This window comes from Canis lupus, chromosome 5 (assembly GCF_003254725.2).
Source record: "Canis lupus dingo isolate Sandy chromosome 5, ASM325472v2, whole genome shotgun sequence".
NCBI classification, from domain to species: domain Eukaryota; kingdom Metazoa; phylum Chordata; class Mammalia; order Carnivora; family Canidae; genus Canis; species Canis lupus.
In genome coordinates, this window is record NC_064247.1 from 12433597 (window position 1) to 12450400 (window position 16804).

The 16804-nt window shown below is 40.2% G+C and overlaps 1 long non-coding RNA gene and 1 other non-coding gene across 2 annotated transcripts; both read right to left on the reverse strand.

Moving 5' to 3' along the window:
* Positions 1 to 229: 229 nt before the first annotated feature.
* On the reverse strand, positions 230 to 363 carry LOC112671559 (U4 spliceosomal RNA). The gene has a single exon (XR_003143689.1). It is a non-coding gene; the product is annotated as a U4 spliceosomal RNA (small nuclear RNA).
* An 8113-nt stretch (positions 364 to 8476) lies between these two features.
* Positions 8477 to 15699, reverse strand: LOC112671528 (uncharacterized). Its single transcript, XR_003143672.3, has 4 exons — positions 15562 to 15699; positions 14865 to 14940; positions 12555 to 12623; positions 8477 to 10492 (listed from the first exon to the last, which is right to left on the reverse strand). It is a non-coding gene; the product is annotated as an uncharacterized LOC112671528 (long non-coding RNA).
* Between the last annotated feature and the right edge of the window lie 1105 nt (positions 15700 to 16804).

Consider the following 16804-nt stretch of genomic DNA (forward strand, 5'->3'; position numbering starts at 1 on the left):
GCAGATGCTTAACCACTGAGCCACCCAGGAGTCCCATAAGACACATTTTAAGTTTCAATAAAAATGGCCAAATCGTTCGATAAAAATGTTACACTAAATTACAATGCACGTAAGAAAGCTAACCATTAGTGCATGACATTACTGTATGAAACCCAACTGCCTTCCACTCATACCTGACCTGAGAGCATTTGTAAATCTTTTTAATTCTTGATTATTCAACAATATAAAAATCTGATGTTTTAAAAAGTGAATTTGAGAATATTTCTAATAATATTTTTACTAGCTAATTGCTATTTTTCAATTAGCAATAATCGCACCTCAGATAAACCTCGTTGGCTATGATACTGCCACTTGTGCAAAGCTTGCCATTTTTCTTCTAGAAGTTGTACCTTCTGCTTGTTTATTGATTTACTTCTTTTTTCTTACTTATTTGAAGAATTCCTTTGACTACTTTGCAAAGATTTTTCCTGGCTCATTTTCTATCTTTCGATTATGTATATAGAAATGTGAAATGCTTAATGTAGTCAAACTGGTCGATCTTTATCTTTATGGTTTATAAGTTTCATGCCATGCTTAGAAAAACTTTTCAAGCCTCCAGAAAATTAAACTATTCTGCTATATTTCCTCTTAACATTTTTGTGATTGTTTCCTTATTTTATTTAGCAGATTTTTTAGAAAGATTTATTTATTTATTTTGGGGAGAGAGCACAAGAAAGAGGAGCAAAGGGAGAGAGAGAAAGAATCCCAAGCGGATTCCATGCTGAGTGCAGAGCCCAACATGTGGTTCAGTCCCACAACCCTGATATCACGACCTGAGCTGAAACCAAGAGTCAGATGCCCAACCAACTGGGCCACCCAAAGACCCCCTTATTTCATTGAGCAAGTAATATATGCCAGATATTCTTTTAGAGGCCAGATATGTGCACATGGTTCCTAAATTCATGGAATTATATTCTAGAGAGGGAGATTGATGACAAACAAACGAATGAATGAATAAGCAATTACAAAATTCAAAGCACTGTGACAAATAAATGGAGAATAACAGAGAGAATAATTACAGAAGGCGAAATTTACACTGAGCTCTGAAAAGTGAGAGGTAGCCAGTCATGGAGGTGAAGACCATTCCAGGCAAAAGGATCAGTATATGCAAAGGCCCTGAGGAGGAAAATAATTTGGAGTATTTGAGGAACTTAAAGAAAGCCTGTATGACTTTAATACTGTCAGCAATGTAGTGAATCAGAAGATAAACAGCCTTATAGACCAAGATGAGGAAGAAACCAATGGGTGCCTTGCAGAACCAGGTAAGGAATAAATTTTATTCCAATGCAGTGGGACACCACTGAATAGTTTAAGGGGGGAAAGTATCAGGTTTATGTTTGGAGTTATCTAAAAGAATGTTCTGCTTCCTTGAGAATGATGTAAAAGGCACAAGAGATGAAGTAGAGATCCAGACAGGATTCTGGGGGAAAAGGACTTGCTGGATAGTGATCAGGGTCAACAGGGAGATGGAAAGATTCAGGAACCATTTAGGAGGACACTGACATGACTTGCTGATGGAGCAGATGTGGGAGATGGGAGAGAAGCAGAAGTTATTAGCATGACTTCTCGGTTCCAATTTGAGGAACTGGGTGGACACTGGTACCAGTGGTACCATTTCTTGAGAAATGTAGATTGGAGACAGATGAGGTGGAGGGGGTCTAGGAATTGCTTTCAACATGTTGAGTTTGAGATTATGATGAGTGTTTCAAGTGGATCTATTAAGTAGATGGTCAGTGGGACAAAACTGAAGCTGGGGAGAGAGGACTAGGTAAGAGGTAAAAATTTAGAAATTGTTGGCCATTATGCATTTAAGTCCAGGAAAAGAGTATACAGAGAAGAGCAGAGATCTTGGCTATAAGCCCTAAAGAACTTCCATATTTGGAGTTGAACTGAGAAGAAGCCAGCAGTGTAGACCGCAGAGTCAAGGAGGTAAGGCATAAAGCCAGGAGAGGTTGGTATCTCTCAGAGATGGAGACAGGAGGAATAGTCAACACCATCAAATGCTGAGGAGACGTACCATAATTTATGAAGACCAAAAAGAATCCGTTACGGTTGACAACAAAGAGCTTACTGATGATATTGGCAAGACCAGTTTTAGTAGAATAATGAGGTAGAGGTTATAATTTGAGAACCATGGCAACCTCCCTGAGTGAAAACCTGGAATTTAATAGGAGATTTCTGTAGATTCAATGCCTTTATCTGGTGTTTCTCAAACTTTGCTGGGCATTAGACTCTCTAGTCAAATGTACAGTTGCCTGAGCCCCAACCCCAGGGTCCCAGGGTCAGAATTCTAATAAGATCTTCAGGTGATTCTGATACATACCAAAGTTTGAGAATCACTGCTTTAACCCAAGGGCAGATTTCTCAAAATGGAATTTCAGATTCTACGTCTGAGGGGAAGAGGAAAGATTTAAGGACAGATGGCCTTTCGGTATCTTTCAGATCATATCACATAAGCAGCTGTCTGCTCTTTTATGAAAACAGTGACCGTACAGAAAAATATATCACTTGGCATTATACCAAGGTGTTTTAACCCAAACATAAATTGGACTCCCTGAACACAAGCTGAACTCCATATTTCCCCTGCCTGTTGGGATATAACTATGAGTTGATTCAAATAGTATTCACAGGTGAAATTCCCTTTTTTTTCTTTTTTTTAATAAAGGCCTGCCCAGAATTCAAAAATATCTCTTTTCCCATTGTTTCTCTAACCAACTGGATGGTCTAAGACAGAAACCATCTCCTTAAAGGCAAAACAACTGCTGGTTTGGAAACTCGGTCAACTCCCTTTGATTTAGCAACTCCACTCCAGGCAAGCACTTTTATATACATTAATGAATCCTCAGATGAACCTTTTGAGGCAATTACTTTTATTTCTATTTTATGGATGAAAAACTGTAACTAGAATAAATGGAGCTGAAATCAGTTATTAAAGATGTCTCAAAAATAGCATTCCCTAGCTTTGACTATGTTATCCCGATTATGGAAGGAAAAATGGATGGCTCCTTGCCCATGTAATACTTGGATTTGTCTTTCCTTACCCTCTTGGCTTGGCTGTGTAGATCAGATTGTTAACAGCCTAGGCTCAGCCGTGGCTTATCAGCTGGATTTTTATTCTTTCCCAATTTGGACATAGAACATGATGTCATGGAGCGCATAAGCATGAGCTCCAGGGGCCAAATTCTGGCTCTGCTCCTTTGTGACTGTTGCCTTGGACAAGTCTCTTAGCCTTTCTAGGCTTCATTTGCCTCACGTGTAAATCAAGGAGCTCTCAAAAAAAAGGTGTTGTGAGTATTCAGTGATAAATATCACACACACACACACACACACACACACACAATATGATCAATATCCAGTAACTATTACTATTTATACCAAATCCCATTACACTCCTCAGTCAAACCCCAGTTCTGCCCAAATGGCCCATCGGATATATTCCTGAAATCTTTTGTGGGAGATGCTGCTGTTTCTTATTCCTCTCTAACCCCTGATGGTGTTATTTCAACAGTGTTCTGACTATCTCCTGAGTTCCCCATAGCCACCCGCCTCCATAAGATCTTAGTTTGGATCCTGAAAGAGAAGGTGTGTTCAACCCCATTTCTCTCTAAACCCAGCAGTAATATAGATACAGTTACCCTGGAAAATTGAGGAAAGAAAAAAGCTTTGCCAAAATTAACCAACTTCATAACGAATTCATATTCAAGTGTCAGGATCTAAACATAAAATTTTCCACCACGTAAATAATGACTGGGTACTACTAAAGTCAGAAAACTCCAGAACAGCCCAATCATTCCATAGCTCTGACAAGTGGGAACTTCTTTGTAATGTCCATTAATTTGTATCTCCTATAGCTTTCATCCTACCTTTAAGGACCATAAAGAAGTTAGCCTATCAAATGTCTAGCAAAAGAAAACAGCGCCTTCTCGAGTTTTCTCTCTCCCAGCAACATATCCCCAGATCCTTCAGTTACTCCTGACATAATAGTTTTTGGTTTTTTCATCGTCCTGTCTATGACCCCCAAATACATCATTTGGGCTACCCCAAATTAATGCAAAGGTGGACTTTAACCAGCAAGGAGAGCAAGCTTACCCCCACCTCTGTCCTAAACACGGTTTCTTTTACCCAATTAACATGATATGCATTTAGATACAACCACAGGGTTTATAAGGTAGAGGTGAGGTGAAGTCCATTTCCCGACATTCTGCTATTGCCACTGAAAAGTACAGCTGTGGAGACTTGGGGACTTTTCTGCAGTAAAATGAAGTTTCCTATCACCAGATTTATGAGAGATAAAGACAGTTGTGAAGACATCTGAAATGGCTTACTGATTTCAGTTTTAAAGTCAGTAGTTCCAGTGGTAACCTCCTGATTCTTCTTTGATCGTGGCAGAAGCAGAAGTTCCCTGGGCCAACCAATTCCACAGTATTGTTCCGAGAGGCCCACCCTAGAGCTTGAGCTCCTCCAGCATACCCAACAATTCTGGAAGTACCTAATTCCTTGTATTAGATCCCTACTGATTAAATGGATGTAGTGCCTTCTGTTCCCTGCAATTGATGCTACTAATTTTGGCCAATGAGGAGGATTTCACAAGATGGAATACATTATAGAAATTTAAAGTGTTGGGGGATCCCTGGGTGGCTCAGTGGTTTAGTGCCTGCTTTTGGCCCAGGGCATGATCCTGGAGTCCTGGGATCGAGTCCCACATCGGGCTCCCTTCATGAAGCCTGCTTCTCTTTCTGCCTGTATCTCTGTGTGTGTGTGTGTGTGTGTGTCACGAATAAATAAATAAAATCTTAAAAAAAAAGAAATTTAAAGTGTTGCTTTTTATTCACATATATGTGATATCCATGAGACTGGAGCTGGATGGAAAGATGGTTGGACATGTGGATGGATGGACATAGGAAACATTATCCATATGTTTTTCCCCCAGGGTACCAAACACTGGCTGGCATCTATATTATTGATCAAGATAGGTAGTTTGTCCACAATTCTAAATCCTACTATTTTGATCAGAAGTTGTAGTTGCAAGGGACAGAAACACAACTTGAAATAATTTAAGCAAAACAGGGAGATTAGTAATAATTCAACAGTAAAAGGGGCAAAAGTTGGACATGGCCTTAGGGACAACTAAACCAAGGATCAAATGTTCTAAAAAGTCTATCTCTGTTTCTCTCCAAGTGCTAATTTTTTTCTCTCAAACTATCTTACTGAACAGGGTGGGATATATGGCTGCCACTACTCCATATTTGTGTCGCAGTGCTCCAAAACCAGAGGTGTAAATATAGGCCCTCTTCTCCAACTGAAATTGGGAAAATCCCCAGATAAAAATTCTGAACATAGTTTGGATCTTATGCCCATCCCTTGGACCAGTCACTGTGGTCTGGAAGTGAGGTACCAAGAATAGCCCAGGATGGACCACACAATCAACATGATCGCCCCTGTGGCCAGGGGAGCAGAGTCTATTAGCAGGGGGAAAGCAGAAGAATGGCACTGAGCAGAGAGCAATCCTCACCCCCAGACCTGAAATGATCTGAATGATTCACCAACTGCAGCTACTAGGCTTTTAGATGTTAACCCTTCTCAGAGGATTTAAAACCACTGACGTGACCACAACACTAAGTCCGTCTCCATGTTACTACTCTGATGAACATGTTTCTGAAAGATTTCGTCCGTGGAGGATTTTGAAACTAAGACATTTTTCTCAAGGTCAGTTGCTTGGCCACATCAAACATTTAGAATCTAGAAATAAGAAAAAAAAGTCACCTTTGAATAGTTAGAAGATGTCTAAAAAATCAAGGTGTGGGGATGATGAAAAAGTTCTGGAAATAAGATACTGGTCATAGATATATAACATTGTGAATGTACTTAATGCCACCATATTGTACACTTCAAAATGGCTAAAATGTTAAATCTTATGCATATTTCACCACAATAAAAAAAATTAATCTAGGTATCTAATTAATTTACCCATTGGTGAATTCACTTATTTGCCATTTATTTTACTTTGGTCTCCAAGGAAAATCTCAAGTGTAGGGACATACCTATGGAGAAATGGGATAAAAAATGATAGGGTTTGGAATGATCCTCCATGCACTCAGCTCTCCAAGAGGAAACCCTTAGAATGCCACAGAATTCTTGAGCTAAAAGTGTTAGCACAGATCATCTCGTTAATCCTCCACTTGTCACTAAAGAACATTTCACTCCATCCATCTAGGACACCTAATTCATTCCAGACACAGATGCTTCAACTGGTTTAGAAATGCCACCGACAGTAATGGCCCTCCCATGCTTCATAAGTAAAACTTAGGCGTGGCCCAGACTGGAAAGAAATGGTCATGTGAAGGATGTTAGTACAATGCCCCCACCCCTTGCCACGTCATAATGAGCCAGTAGGCATCTTCCTTCCAACTCATAGAAATTCATTTAGAATGAAAATGAGTCCCTGGGAAGACCCTGGAAAATGAGTCTTCCACACTCTTAACCTTAAGAACCCAAGACTATTCTGTAAGAAGAAAAAGAAGACATAATGTTTTTTTTTTTTTTCTTCCCTAAATAACAGGGAATAATGAGCTCAGAGAAGGCTAAGATGAACCGAAGGAAGTCGTCTGGGATCATTTGAAATTTTAGAAACAGAGATCAGAAGTCTAGTACTGTGATCTATTTCACCCTGTCCTGTTCAGATAACTATTCATTGCTCCATGAGACAGAGGCTGTCGTGGAGAAGCCACTCTGCCAGAAAGAATTGAGGACATTTCTACAGAATTGGGTCAAATCAGAGATATCTGCTGGTCAACTGGCCATCATTTGCCATTTTCAGGTCTTCTGAAAATTGTTTTATTAAGAAAAGATTTTGTGGTTTATTATTTATATGCATTACAAAGAAATCAGAAGGTGGGGTAAAAGGGGAAAAAAGAAAGTAAAATCTCCCATTATGCATTCCTTTAATAGATATTTATTAAAGGCTCGATACACGCCAGGCTGATGTTAGTTATCTATTACTATGTAACAACCTATCTCAAAATTTAGTTGCTTAAACAACCATATGATTTTTGCTCATGATTTTTGTGAGTCAAGAATTTGGGAATGGATCAGCTGGACGAATGTGGCATTTGCTGGGCTGGTGAGCAGGAGGGTTTACTTCCAAGATGGTATCTTCATTCCCTAGAGTGGAGAACTCTAGAACCTCAGTGCTCCATGGCTGCTCTCTGTCCCTCTGTCTCTCTCTCTCTCCCTCTTTCTCTCTCTCTCTCTCTCTCTCTCTCTCTCAGTGTCTTTACATCTGTTTCTCTGTCTTTCTCTCTCTCTCCCCCTCCCACTTTCCCCCTCATCCGGTGTCTCATTCTCTGGGGCTCCTCCACTTTCCTTGGATTTCTCACACATTGGTTGTCTCACAGTACTCATATCCCTTATGTAATGACTAACATAACCATGGCAAGTGTTCCAAGAAACCCAAGTGGAAGCTTTAGAAGTCTCCAAACATCATTTTCACCATGTTTCCTTAATCATAGTGAGTCATCAAAGCCCACCCGGATTCAAAGTGAGGGAAGGAATTGACTTCACTTCACATGGGGTGTGGCATGCAGCTACAGGGAAGGAAGGACTTGATGGTGGCCATCCTCAAAAGAAGCTACCACACACAGATAAGAATCTAGGTCACTCTCTGTTCTCATAGGAAGAATGGATGATACAAACAAGTAAACAGGTATTGACAATGATGCAAAAGGTATACTATGGAACAGGAACACACTGAAGGAACCCAACTCAGATTTGAGAGATCAAGAAAGAATTTCTGGAGTGGAAAATATTTAACATGAGACCTGAACTGAGCTTGAGGTGGTTGTGGGAAGGAAGGACAGAAGAGACAGTGTTCTAGAAGTTGAGGACAATATTCTAGAAGTCCCAGGAGAAAAAGAGAGAAAGGGCATTTGTATAAAAAACCCTGAAATAACCCCAATATGTCAGAGCAATAGAGTGAAAAGATATGAATGTTGAAAGATGAAATTGAAGAGAAAAGAAAAAAAACAGAACATAAATCCCTACTCTTTTCTATGTAAAGGTAGATATGCATTAAAAATGTGTTTTTACAAAAATGGGTCCTTGCCATTTATAAGGTTTTGTGGTACACATTCCATTACCTTATGTTGCGAACATCTTTTCCCTCACAATAAATAGACTTCTAAAACACTGCTTTAAATAAGTGCAAAATATTCATTTGTTATCCCTATGTTACTTTATTTAACCAATCTCTTAGTGTAGATATTCAGAGTACTTCCAATTTCTGTTTACATTACTCCTTATAGCCAAATCTTAATTATTTTTAATGATAATTTACTACATGCAGAAATTCTGGTTCAACATATATGAATCCTTTTTGGGGGGTTTTGATACACAGTACCAAATCATTTTCCAGAAATTTGTATTAATGTTTAATGTCCCACAGCAATATAAGAAAGTGCCTATTTCCCTATATACGTTCCACCAATAAAAAAAAAACATTCATTTCTAGTTTTTATTAATCTGATAGGTCTCCATTTACATTTCTGTCATTACTGGGGAGATGGAACTTTTTGATGCTAGTACTTCTTATGTAGACTTCTGAAGATGATAAACTTATCAAAAATAGATGTGAGTAGACTTCAAACTTTAAAATGCTGTAAGAGGTAATAGGAAAAATGTAATCCACTGGTAAATTTAAATATAGTTTGACAACACCTCTGTCTTTCCTCTTAAATGCTACTGTGTTTGAGCTGCTCTGAAATAGTCATGGTGACTTTCTACAGGAAGGAGAAGAGGAAGTCAAGGGTTGTGACACATCAGAGACCCGGACTAAGTTCAAACCAGTTACATAGGTGAAGTGGGGTGAGTGGGGGGCCTTATTTCATTCATGATAGCTCACTGGCTCCCTCCCTTAATGCATTCAATGATCCTGTGAACGTAATGACTGCTGCAATTAAAGCCGCCCTGCTTAAGCATTGTGAATTACATTATGCTTGTTAGTGGCTGCCTTTGATAAAACATAATAGAAAGTCATCTCTTTTACATCATAACTCATTGTAAATATTGCTTTTCTGTATCTGTCCTTGCTCAGTTGATGTATTACCTGGTACTCCTAAGAAGTGTAATAAAAAGAAAGTTAGGTCTTGAGTAATTCTTCCAGTGTCTGGACATAGAGGCAGCCGAGGAGGACATGGCCTTCTGACTGGTCAGCCTAAAAATGAAGATGGAAGTGGAAATGGCACTCAGGAATTAGATTAAAAAGGAAAATATAAGGTTTTCTGTGGCCTCTTTGCTCTTCTTCCTTTAGGATGGAAAATCAACGAAGGCCAGGTCTCCACCAGGAAGACTTGAGATATATACTTATCCAGATAAACCAGGGGAGTGGATCAGAGAGCCAGGGAACAGAAATAGGGCTAGAAATATGGCATGTCTGCTTTTATCTACTTAACTTTACCAAGGAAAATTTTGACATAGATATTTGTAACCGAAACTGAACAAGAATCTGTTGAAATTGATCAGTGTTGATTATTGAGGCCAAAACAAAAATAAAAACAAACAAAAAACCATCTCAAAAAGCCTTCATGTTGTTTTTGTTAAGTACCCTCCACCTTCAATGCTAAAGCATAAGAACTGTTTGTTTTCACTCTCTTCTTATTTTGCTCCAGGAGACCAAGTCTCAGCCTTTTGGCCATTCAGTCCAGATATTTTCCTGGAGACAAGCCCACTAGTGCCTAATGTTCATGTGAATCCATAACCCTTTTATCCAAAATCCTAGTCCTGACTCATCACATTCAAACTGGATGCATTTAGAGTCAGTAAGGTATTAGTTGTATTAAATATAACAAAGTTCAATGATTCAGAGTGATTTCACTCTGATTAGTCTCAAATGATGACACAGAGTTATAGGTGACAAAATGTCTCTTAGGGTACACCATCAGGATCTTGGGGACCAATGGAGGAGATTCTTGCCCTGTATATTGTCTTGGTGCTTCCTTTGTGAACTTCCTTCGTGGATCCTCTGTGACATCTCCATAAATAATAGAATAAAGGACACCCCATTTCACACACTCAGCAAAAGTTTTTGAGCTGACAAATACAAAGAAAAGTTCTGTGCAATACCCTCTGCTAATAAAGTTACTTGTTGACGGGCAGAGTGGTTTAGTAGAGTATGCACTACCCATGAAACAAGGAGACCCATTTCTGGCACTGCCCTGCTATCTCTCTTTAGATGAATTATTTTAACTCCAACAGGCCTCAGTTTCATCTATAAAAAAGAAGGGTTAGAGTATACTATCTCTAATCACTTTGCATTTTTTACCATGAGTCTACTTTGCTGTTCTGATCCCTTCCAAAGGGTTTTATTATATAAATTCAGTGATTTTCTTTTTTAGTTTCAAGATTTTTTTTCCCATGAAGATGTCCATATTAATTCTGAAAGCATTTGTCCTCTTATAGCCTGGAAAAAGAAAAGACAATGATGATACAAAAGTTTTAGAAGAAATTCAAGTAATAATAATAATAAATGGATACAGATACACATAATAGTATATATGTGCATACACACACACACACACACACACACACACATACCTTTAGTTTAAGTCTCCAATTCACTGCAGGCAAAAACATTGCCAATACAGTTACACAATGGGCCTGAATCTTCTCTTTCATTTTTAATGAGTGCTTGATTTATTCTTCAATTTTAATATACTTCCTTACATTACTGTGTCTACTGAAGACTGTTTCCTTCTAAATTGCTACAGTAGACATCTTAGATGTGTCAGTTGCCTAAATTCTATTGTTTCTTGGGAAATACTACTAATAACCACCGCAACAATAGCTCATACATGCATACACTTTATGGTTCATATTATTTAGAATTAATGTCATACTCATCAGGATTATATTAGTGACACTAGATCATCAATTCAGAAGATGACATCTATAATTTCACTGGAAAAACCTTCTAGAAACAAATGATTAACATTAAATAAGTATCATGTGTTAAAACAAGGTTGATCCAAAACACCCTCGAAAAAATCAAAGCCAGTGAAAAAGTTGAAGTAATAAAATATAGAATGAATACAATGAACTGAGCACTCTAATACTCATTAATGAAAATATATGTAATTGTTTCAGTCTTTTTGGAAATAAATTTGGAAAATGTACCCAGAGGCTTAGAAGTTTGTGTCTTAAATGATTTTTCCTCTGTTAATATATTCTAAGGAAAAATGTGAAGTTGCAAAGATTTTTTTAAATAGAGAGATTTGTGTATGAAGCATTTATAATTGAAAATTATATCTAATTTAAATGAGCAATACAAGGTAATGGTTTAGTAAATTATGGTCTATCCATAGGATGGAACATTATGTAGTCACTAAAAATATATTTTGTTAGACTTTTTAATGGCACAGAAAATGCCTCTGATGTTCTGGTATTATTTTATGTCATAAAATAATACGTTAAAATTTAATCTCAAAAAATCCATACTCAATAAAAACAGAACAGATTATCTCAGTTTTGTATTATTATTATTATTATTATTATTATTATTATCTTCTTAAGTTTTTTGTGGGCTTCAAATCTGCCAAGTTGGGCATCTGCCTCTTTTAAAATCAGAAACAAAATACCCAGAGATATAAAAAACTAAAATTAAAGATGTATTTGTATTGAGAGACCTGGAGTAGCCAGCAAGCTCAGAGGAATCAAATGTTTTGGCAGATTTAATATTGTGACAAACTACAAATTAAGAATCCCTTTCTGAATCTCTTTGATGGGAACCAAATCATCAGCCAACAATTATTTTCTGAATACCTACCACATCCTTGATTCAGGACACTGAAGGCTATTGTCTGGCCCAGATGAGGCACCTTGCAGAGATTCCAAATCACTACCATTTGAGGAATGCAAATATGTATTGGGCAGTCTCCCTGTGCCAGGCAGTGGGGACACCAAGTGAAATAACACCGTGTACCCTCCCCTGGCAGGACTCACAATCCTAGCAGAGGAGATCTATGCAAATTCACACTGAAATATAGGTGCAAATGTTATACTAAGAAGGAAATGAGGCTCTTCAGAACAACTGTGAAAGGAGAAGTAATTTCTCCTGGAGAACTCAGGAAAAGTCTTTACAGAAGTCAAAAGGGAGCCTTCCAGAATGGACAGGATTGTAACAGACCACAAAAGGAGACCCTCCCTACCCCACCACCAGGCTGGAAAGAGCATAGAGGCAGGAGGAAAGTCAGTCAGGGCATGTCTGGGCTCAAGAGATCAAGAAGAGATCTTCCTAGAAAGAGCAAGGGGGGTTGAGGGGAGAGCCAAGGGCATGTTTTCTCAAAGGGCATCAATTCACTTCCTAAAAGAGTAACTAATGGGCATAACTGAGTCTTCGCTTAATCACCATAGAGATTTTGGTGCCTGGACCATCCATGAGGACCTTAGAAGCCGCAACACTCTTCATAAATGCACATGTCAAAGGCGTTAAGATACTGTTCTAAAGAACAACTGTAATCCCTTACCTTGTATAGCACCTTTGCATTTGCAAAGCTTTTCCCTGTGGTTTATCTCATTTGCTCTTCACAGCCACCCTATAAGACAAGCATTTTTATCACCACTTCACAGATAAGAAAACACACTCACAGACATCTGATGAATCATCCCCATCACACCGCGTAGAAGTGACACTCGGGTTCAAATCTTCTAACTCCCTTGCCTTTCCTTCTGCACCGCAGCTGCCTTTGACCTGGGGCCACGCCCTAGAAGCCCACTTCTCTTGTACCTCCTTCCGAATTTCATTTTAATCATTGTCATTGTCTTCTTTCTTCTTGGATTATAAAGTACAGAGGGTCCTGTTTAGACTGGGTCTGGATTCTTCAAAGCAATTCTCCATTTTCAAAGTGCCTTCACACCTCATTTATCCTTACAACTTTTCAGGTAATTTCGACAAATTGAAAACTTTACTTTCGTCTAAATACACTGAGGACAGAAAGGGAGGGTTGTGGGGGATGGGGAGCGGGGCAGGAGGGAGCAGCTAATTTACTCAACACTCGCTCAGATTCGCTCTGTGACTCATGCAGAAGGTGCCCAAAGTTCTAGAAAGTGCTCACACTTTGTTTTTTCCCAGGCTGACAGACTCCTGGGAATGTATGAGGTATAAAATCCCTCTTTACAAATTCCATTTTTGTTGCGCTACTTTTACTACCAAAGCCTCTTGCAGCGTTTGGTTCCCTAAGAAACACTGTTCTGTCATATGGTTGCAAGTAATCCTCACACTTCTAAAATCGAATATGGTTGCCAACTAATATTGCAAGAACCAAATACATGACATCTGGAAAGGAGAATTTTAAAAACCCACTGTTTCATTACCCCCACCTGTGTCTTTCCAGGCGGCAGTGAAAAGGAGAAGCGAAGCAACAAAGTGATTCTTGGAAACTTCCTTTGGAGGAAGAGTACATGTTGAAAATCGGATTTATCGTGTCTGTGTTGTCCTAATTCACCAAATGCATTCCAAACACTTAGGGTGAAGCAGAAGGTTGCATAGTAAGCTGGTGAGTTCAGGATGCTTTTACAGCCAATTGTCTCCCCAAAATACAAAACCCGTTGCTTAAAAATATCAGGCTGCCTGTGGAATTGAACTTGGATTTAATGAACAGAGAAATCAATGATATTTACTGAGCATCCGTGATGTCCCTGTTCTGTAGAAAACATGGTACGGTGTAATGTTGCACAAAATATTTACTACTTCCTACTCCAGGATCCTCTGTCTGAGAAATTGGGGTACTAATAACACCGGGTCTTCCTTGGGGATCCTGGGTAGCTCAGTGGTTTAGCACCTGTGTTTGGCCCAGGACGTAATCTTGGAGTCCTGGGATCGAGTCCCACATCTGGCTCCCTGCATGGAGCATTCTTCTCCCTCTGCCTGTGTCTCTGCCTTTCTCTCTCTCTCTCTCTCTCTCTCTCTGTCTCTCATGAATAAATAAGTAGACTCTTTAAAAACAAACAAGCAAAAAAAACCACCGAGTCTTCCAAACTGACAGGATTATTATAAAGCTCAAATAAGGTTATAGATTTGGAAGGGATTTATAAGCTCTAAAGTGCCAGAGAAATGCAAGGTACCATTATTATACAATGAACCACTAGGTCTGACCCTTGCTCAGAAGGAGCTTGCAACCTATCTGGAGGAACAAAGCATCAACATATCAAATGTAAGTACCAGCATAAGGATTACATTATAGAAAAGACAACATGACAAGTGGTTTGGCAAGATAATATGCAATTATTTGCAAGTGAGAGGTACAGACAATGAGATTTATGAATTTAAAATAGGTAACAATCTCAGTGAGCTGGAATGATGTGGACAGGCTTTGTGGTGGAAGCAACTCTGGGTCTGGCCTTGGAGGGTGAGTAGGTTGGGCAGGAAGCATACGATGTCATCCCTGCAGCACCCCGAGCTCCTTGCCCCAATGCAGGTAAAGACATGCTGAGATAGAATTCGCAAACCACTCCTGCCGGCAGCCTACTGTCTGAAGTCAAGTGAGGTAAGACTGACTCCACTATTGTCAAGACACAGAGTGAGCTTCAAAAGAAGACCCTGAAAAAAAGGAGGGAGGGAAGGAAGGAAGGAAGGAAGGAAGGAAGGAAGGAAGGAAGGAAGGAAGGAAGGAAGGAAGGAAGGAAGGAAGGAAAGAAGGAAGGGGGAAAGGGAAAGGAAGTCCCTGAACATTACCATGGAAATTGAACTTGGGATTGTTTGGCTGTCCCAGAACCAAAAACCACTCAGACCCTCATACTCTTCTTCACCACACCCTTCCCATTCATATTTGTCTCACCTGTTCACCCATGGGGGAGGTGGGGGGCAAGTCTTGCAGGAAGAGAATATAGTCACCCCCACATTGTGCTTCCAACCTGAGGCAATTGCAATGTGGTGCACGGTCATTGGCAAATAAATTCCAGGTGGGCAACACGTAAGCAAAAGAAAGAGAGAAAACAAAAGATGTGCCTCATTTCAAAACCATCCGCGTAGCTACAACTGTCTTTCTATGTATGACGATGCACTAGGCCTCGGGCGAAGTGGGGGAGGCTGCAAAGTGTATCTGAGTTGCTTAGAGCAAGGTGCTGATGCAACCAGGGTCAGAGGTTTAATCCCCCGCCCATGGGCTTCGCTGCCCACTAAGCCGCAGTCACACTTTGCAGGACGTCGGGTACAGAGAATTTCGTCCAGCTGTCCCCCTGGTGCCAGTGCGGGCTGTGACATAGCTCAGAACAGGTGCAAATGGCTCCATCCAAAGCATTCACCGTGGTTAGACACCCGGACAGCAAGTCAAAGCCCGAGGCACGATCCAGTTCCTACCTGCCCCTCCCGGATGCTTTCACCACCGTCCACCCTGGCATCCAGTACGTTAGAGACACTTCCCAATCCACGGTCCCTCCCTTTCTTTCCTGCGCACCATGCATCCCAACCTGCTTCCTCTACGGGGCCCTTCCTGGCATCCCAATTTTCATGGTCTGACCTCCTGGCATACTCACGCTGCTTTTCATCTTGACCCTTGATCTTGGGGCAGTGCATTGTGCACAGTAAGCCCTTCCTTACATGCTTACGACAGAAGTTCCAGTTACATAGGAGAGAGTAGGGGCTGGCTAGAGAGAGCAGGATAAAAATGCTTTGGACGTACCTGTTTGGGGAATAAATGCCTTGTCTTCCCAAACAGCACATCAGCAACGGCATCATAGAGAGTAATGAAAGTGGTAACCCCAGGAGGCAGGACAGTAATGGTGTTAGCCCTTGATTTCTGAATAACATTAGACGGAGGGAAAACATCTGGCTCTAAATAGAGAAGAACTAACTACATAATGGAAGCCTTTACCTAAGTGATGTGAGTCCCTGGACAGGGACACGTAGAGATCTTGGAGGCATCAAAATGGGAGAATCATCATCCCCTGACCCTATCCTTCTTTCTCTCCTCCACAATCCAGTAAGTCACGGGTCTGGTTAGTTCCCCCTCTAAAATGTTCCCCTCATCTATCCTCACTTTTGGATCACCCTTGAGCCCTAAGCATATATATTTTCTCCGGGATAAACCTGGAAAATTCTCTTGGCCTGAAACTCCTGGCAATTTTTTTCTGAATCATGGTCTTACTTGGCTTTAGCCACACTACCTAGAACCCCCTCTCCTTAGATCTCCGTTAATGTTGTCATCGTGCCTTCAAGGCAACAGGGATTGTGCATTCAGCTTTTCATTCCAATCTGCTAATTCACTGTATGACATTCGTCAAGATAACTTCTCTCTCTGGGTCTCCATTTCCTTTCCTCTGGTCAACTTGAGCGGGGGGAGGGGGAAGCCTCCAGAGAAACCTTCAAGAGTAAAGCAATTTCGAGCTGGTCTTCTACCAAGGGTGCTCTCTCTGGAACTTGGAGCTCTAACACTCAGACTTTAGAGAGCCATCATCTCTTTCCTGCTCGCTTGCTTTCCCACTCCTCTCACTCCTCCAACACGCTGGTACCAATCCTGACCTGAGCCTCAACGTTTTACTAGAATTTATTTCCATCATTACCTTGGTGTCAAGACCTCCTACCAGAAAAAGGAAGGGTGACTATAAAAGACCTACTTCCTTTCCATTGTGTTTCTCCCCTCCCCTTTCCAGTGAGAAAATGGCCTGTTTGGAGAAGCCAAAATGCTTCGGAATTGAATTCACCACAGTAATATACACAAGGTTTTAATTTACAGTTCTGGGTCTCCGGGCCCCTGCATATGAGTTCTATAAATGAGAC